The 6,726-nt window shown below is 44.2% G+C and overlaps 1 long non-coding RNA gene across 1 annotated transcript; it reads left to right on the top strand.

Annotated features, from left to right (window-relative positions):
* The first annotated feature begins 4,414 nt into the window (after window positions 1-4,414).
* LOC135377067 (uncharacterized) lies at window positions 4,415-6,076 on the top strand. The gene is made up of 5 exons (XR_010417999.1): window positions 4,415-4,713; window positions 5,021-5,134; window positions 5,204-5,289; window positions 5,440-5,700; window positions 5,821-6,076. It is a non-coding gene; the product is annotated as an uncharacterized LOC135377067 (long non-coding RNA).
* Window positions 6,077-6,726: the final 650 nt, after the last annotated feature.

Here is a 6,726-nt window from a genome sequence, read left to right on the forward strand (position 1 = left end):
TCCAGCTAAATAAAGTAGCCCTCCAATCGCTTGACGGTACTGGTGAGACAATGCATTCGCCGCCTCGTCGTCATCACACGCTTCCCTGTACTTCATTCCTGGATCTAGTGGTTGCGAAGCTTCTCTCGCATCTTTCATGCCAAAGGTTTCCACGGGCTCCTCAGCATACTTTGTTTGGTCCAGGATCAGACTTCCGTCTTCATTTCTTCTGATTCTCATAGATAATATGTGGCTCGCTTCACCAAGGTCCTTTACTTCGAATGCACTTCGCAGTTTCTGCTTAAAGTCCTCAATTTTCCTTTCCGTCTTCGCAAGGATAAGTATGCCGTCCACAAACACACCTATAATGAGGTCGTCACAAAAGTAAACGCAGGGATCCGCTTTTGACCTTGTCATGCCTTCGTTCTTTAGGAGTTCGTCCAATCTTACGTTCCACTCCCTCCCTGATTGACGGAGTCCATAAAGACTTTTCTTTAACAGGCAAACGTTGTCCTTGTCTTTTTTACACAAGATAGTGGGTTGCTCCATATATATGGTTTCCTTTAGAATTCCGTTCAGGTATGCTGCTGTAATGTCAACCTGATGTATTTTCCAATCTCTCTCAATTCCAACCGCAAGGAGTACCCGTATTGACTTCATCTTTATAACGGGTGAATAAGTTTCGTTGAAATCAATTCCTTGGACTTGAGATAGCCAGAAGCGACAAATCATGCTTTGTCCCTTATGAAAATGGACTTTGCCTGTCAATTGACATTGTTTGGACATCCTTTGGGTTGTTTGGTATTTCTTTTGACTTTGACTTTCTTTGGACCAACGCCCAAACAAAATCTATAGACCACCTTTGGCTTTTCTTTTGTTTGACTTTCTTTTGCCAGTTGCCCAAACAAAATCTATAGACCACCTTTGGCTGTTTTTTGGTTTGACTTTCTTTGGCCGGTTGCCCAAACAAAATCTATAGACTACCTTTGGCTGTTTTTTGGTTTGACTTTCTTTGGCCGGCTGCCCAAACAAAATCTATAGACCACCTTTGGCTGTTTTTTGGTTTGACACTCTTTGGCCGGTTGCCCAAATAAAATCTGCAGACCATCTTTGGCGTTTTTTGTTTTGTTTGTTTGACTTTCTTTGGCCTGTTGCCCAAAGAAAAGTTGTTGGCTACCTTTGGCTTATTTTGGTGTAATTTTGCCTGTGCCTTTGGATTTGTTCTAAGATAATTTAGTGATACATTTTAGATTTCCTTTAGTTTAAGTTTGTTCAGCCACTTTGGAAACCCCCAACAATGTCATTGGCTTAACTTCCCTTGAACAGCCAAAATGTTTCCTGTAACAGTCTTCTACCTTGAAGTAGACCGTACAAATAAAAGGCAGGAGTTTTACACAAAAACTTGACTGAATGTGAGATAGCCGTCACTACACAAGCTTTTCCAACATGAGAACACAATACGGCATGAATGTCACCATGTAAACTATTCCAACATAAGACACCTTCGGGCATGGATTATACAGAAAACATCCAACTGAAGAGAAGTTGACCCTCATTACGCAAGCCATTCCAAGCTGCTGGCACCATTTGACACGACTTATGCACAGAAACCTGAACAAATAGAAGCTACAGGTCTGGCTAAGAGCCGTTCCAACATGAAGATACTCCGTCATGAATTGTGCACCAAAACCTGACCGAACATAAGCTATGTCTCACTACTGATGCCGTTCCAACATGAAGATACTCCGGCATGAATTCTGCACCAAAACCTGACCGAACATAAGCTATGTCTCACTACTGATGCCGTTCCAACATGAAGATACTCCGGCATGAATTGTGCACCAAAACCTGACCGAACATAAGCTATGTCTCACTACTGATGCCGTTCCAACATGAAGATACTCCGGCATGAATTCTGCACCAAAACCTGACCGAACATAAGCTATGTCTCACTACTGATGCCGTTCCAACATGAAGATACTCCGGCATGAATTCTGCACCAAAACCTGACCGAACATAAGCTATGTCTCACTACTGATGCCGTTCCAACATGAAGATACTCCGGCATGAATTGTGCACAAAAACCTGACCGAACATAAGCTATGTCTCACTACTGATGCCGTTCCAACATGAAGATACTCCGGCATGAATTCTGCACCAAAACCTGACCGAACATAAGCTATGTCTCACTACTGATGCCGTTCCAACATGAAGATACTCCGGCATGAATTGTGCACCAAAACCTGACCGAACATAAGCTATGTCTCACTACTGATGCCGTTCCAACATGAAGATACTCCGGCATGAATTGTGCACCAAAACCTGACCGAACATAAGCTATGTCTCACTACTGATGCCGTTCCAACATGAAGATACTCCGGCATGAATTGTGCACCAAAACCTGACCGAACATAAGCTATGTCTCACTACTGATGCCGTTCCAACATGAAGATACCTCGGCATGAATTGTGCACCAAAACCTGACCGAACATAAGCTATGTCTCACTACTGATGCCGTTCCAACATGAAGATACTCCGGCATAAATTGTGCACCAAAACCTGACCGAACATAAGCTATGGCTCACTACTGATGCCGTTCCAACATGAAGATACCCCGGCATGAATTGTGCACCAAAACCTGACCGAACATAAGCTATGTCTCACTACTGATGCCGTTCCAACATGAAGATACCCCGGCATGAATTGTGCACCAAAACCTGACCGAACATAAGCTATGTCTCACTACTGATGCCGTTCCAACATGAAGATACTCCGGCATGAATTGTGCACCAAAACCTGACCGAACATAAGCTATGGCTCACTACTGATGCCGTTCCAACATGAAGATACTCCGGCATGAATTGTGCACCAAAACCTGACCGAACATAAGCTATGTCTCACTACTGATGCCGTTCCAACATGAAGATACTCCGGCATGAATTGTGCACCAAAACCTGACCGAACATAAGCTATGTCTCACTACTGATGCCGTTCCAACATGAAGATACCCCGGCATGAATTGTGCACCAAAACCTGACCGAACATAAGCTATGTCTCACTACTGATGCCGTTCCAACATGAAGATACTCCGGCATGAATTGTGCACCAAAACCTGACCGAACATAAGCTATGTCTCACTACTGATGCCGTTCCAACATGAAGATACCCCGGCATGAATTGTGCACCAAAACCTGACCGAACATAAGCTATGTCTCACTACTGATGCCGTTCCAACATGAAGATACTCCGGCATGAATTGTGCACCAAAACCTGACCGAACATAAGCTATGTCTCACTACTGATGCCGTTCCAACATGAAGATACCCCGGCATGAATTGTGCACCAAAACCTGACCGAACATAAGCTATGTCTCACTACTGATGCCGTTCCAACATGAAGATACCCCGGCATGAATTGTGCACCAAAACCTGACCGAACATAAGCTATGTCTCACTACTGATGCCGTTCCAACATGAAGATACCCCGGCATGAATTGTGCACCAAAACCTGACCGAACATAAGCTATGTCTCACTACTGATGCCGTTCCAACATGAAGATACCCCGGCATGAATTGTGCACCAAAACCTGACGGAACATAAGCTATGTCTCACTACTGATGCCGTTCCAACATGAAGATACTCCGGCATGAATTGTGCACCAAAACCTGACCGAACATAAGCTATGTCTCACTACTGATGCCGTTCCAACATGAAGATACCCCGGCATGAATTGTGCACCAAAACCTGACCGAACATAAGCTATGTCTCACTACCGATGCCGTTCCAACATGAAGATAGATACATATCGTCGAAATGTTCGTCACGATGATACACACTGTAGGCGCGTTCCCAAGCACGCGATTTGCGGGGCGTCGCGACAGCGACTATTTTTTTTTCTGTTCCGCGCAGGCAGAAGCAACAACAGGTTTCTCACAACCGTACGGTTTGGTTGTCAACATCGCTTCAGGTTCCTCTCGCATATGAATCGTTGAACGAAAGCCGAGACATGGAAAAATTGTCGCTCTCGCAAATCGCGCGCTTGGGAACACGCCTTTAGAGTGTATCATCATGACGAACGTTATTGCGCTGCACGGCTACGCAGCGTTCAACAAATGTTGCACAAATCAAACATCAACAAAACATTTCATTAGCTGCCCGCTGCCCAATCCGACACCGCAAGTGGCCCGAAATATCGAAGTGTCTTCTTTGTTTGAATCTATTCACTGTGTTATTATCCGCTGTTTAGGCATGTGTATTATTAATAATATGATTAAACAACAGAACTGGAGTGTGCAATTTTATTCGGCGTTGTTTGCATATTTGTAGTTACAGGTTCAGGTTGCGCGCCGTTCCTCTCCTTTAGTCGAGGCAAACTGCTAGGGCTATCGAAGCCAATCCAAGCCGCAAGCGACGTGTAGGGTATTGTTTGCTTTCGTCGCCGCACGTGGTTGTGAATTGAGTGTTCATGTTGTGTGGTGTCCTGTATTTCACACGTTTCATTCACACAATTTTCTATTTGCGTAACTACGTGCAACATGCACATTTTGGTGAAGTGGCCAGGCGTGAATATGCTGGACGTTTATCCCGTCGACAGCCTGCAAGATATCGAATTAGGTTTAAGTATTTCGTATGTCCCGGCCGTCCCGGCAAACGTGGACATCGCTAAGGGGAAGACATTCCTCATACGGTGCAGCAAGAATGCAGAGCCCTCTGAAGCCTTCTTCGTTGCTGCGGGTAAGTCCAGCGTGTACAGAGAAATATGCTTTGTTTTTCCAAAGCACGAGAGGCCAGACGTTGCAGTCTCCCTGTTTCTGCCCAGTATTTGTTACGCTGTCTAAATCAACCGCAGACGTGGAATGGCGTGTCATTAAGCGCTACCAATTTAGACTTACCTACGGTTATCTATACTAAAAAGACATTAATCGGTTCTGCATTATTGGTCCTGTTGTAGAACCAGACTCAGAACATCAATTTCTCATGTTTGATTGCTTGTTCATTGATTTGCTGCTGCCACAAGCCTAACTACTTGATATTCCACTAGGTCTCAGGGTGCACACTGTACACATTGTGCAGAGCACAACCGGAAAATAGAGGAGCTTGAGCATGCAAATGCCCGCCTGACAAAGAAAACTTCGCAAAGCCAAAGAGAAGTGTGGTAAGCTGATATATATATATATATTTTTACATATGTTGTGACAAGCATGTAGCAGGTAATCATTTTCAGTCATGACCAACATGGTGGATCAGATGGAAAATCTAATCCAGACTGCCTCCAGCCAGAACGCTGCTGCTGTTACAGCAGCTCCAATGGTAATGTTTGTTTCACCTGTGGAACTCGGATTTTGATATTTTATTTGTGTTTGGTTAGTTTGGATGAGCCGTAAGAGTGTGCTTGGAAGATATATCATTTGAAGTTAACAGTTTGCAGGACAATACGTGTAATACCTCTTTTCTATGCAGCTGGACATCGGCTTAGGTGTTTGCGTGGACGCTGGTGTTCTGCACAGAATAGAGAGAAGCAGCAAAGGGGATAGGACAAGGTACGACTGCATAAGCATAGCTATCTCTCTTTAATTTGCAGGCTGGCCCGTGCCCTCATTTGGGCAGTGTTTTCTCCTGAGGAGATGATTGGGCGAACTTCATATGGGATACCATGCAACGCCCACTAAGGTGCTGCTCTGAAACCTGCAGTGGATGAGACACGGCATGAAGCAGTTCTGGGTAAGGACCCCTTTCTGTCTTCATTACTGCAGGTCCATTGGCTTTTGATTTGGCCAAACTCTGGCTTTGTCTACATGAAGTAGCTGGTTACTGCTTAATCAGTTAATTGTACTCCTGCAGTGTCAACCTCGTGATTTGGCTTGCTGGAACCATCACATTCATGTGGCACACTTTTGCAATGCCATTGGCAGCAACAACCATGTTCTAAGAGTTGGAGCTGGACTGCCGGAAGTAGACCAAGATGGTAATCTGCACTTCTTTGGCACCATACAGATGCAAGAAAACAACAAGTCTGTGAGAGATCAAGGAGAGCGTTGTGTCCATGCTTTCGAAAATGAAATAATCACCCGTAATAAATTATGTGTATTATCAGTAACAGATGGCTTCTTTGTCGTGAATACCAGGGGTACTGGGTGCTATTTGGGGAGCCAACGAGGTACATTTGGGCATTATGTCAAAAGAAAATCAAATTAATGGCAAATAGGTGTCAAAAGAAAGACCAATTGAAGTCATAAAAGTGTCAATTGAATGGCAATTGCAAAAGTTCAAAAGAGATTCTTTTGACAAAAGTCAAAAGGAAGTCTGTCCCAAATAACCAAATGAAGTCAAAAGAAGTTCCAAACGTTTTTCCAAATAAATTCAAAAGCAATTCTATTGAATTTCAATTGCCTCTTTTGACTTTTTTCAATTGGAATTCTAAAGCATGTCCAAAAAATTTTTTGCAAGGGGTACCGTTGTAGATTCCCGTCCTCGTCATATTTCTTTCGAAATATCCATTTGCATTTGACAACTCCTTGATCGCGCGGTCTTGGGACAATTTCCCACGTACCGTTCCTCTCTAGATTTCCCAGTTCTTCATCTATGGCCTCCTGCCAATAATTGCCACGAGGCATCGACAGTGCTTCTTCCATAGTGATAGGATCGGGGATAGCGTCGGCTTGTTTGACCGTGTAACAGTAGTTTGGCCGTGGTTTGTTCGCTAGTCGTTGAGATCGTCTTGGTAGCTGTTCTACTTCGTCCTCCACT

The sequence above is a fragment of the Ornithodoros turicata genome, chromosome 1 (assembly GCF_037126465.1).
Source record: "Ornithodoros turicata isolate Travis chromosome 1, ASM3712646v1, whole genome shotgun sequence".
Classification (NCBI taxonomy): Eukaryota; Metazoa; Arthropoda; class Arachnida; order Ixodida; family Argasidae; genus Ornithodoros; species Ornithodoros turicata.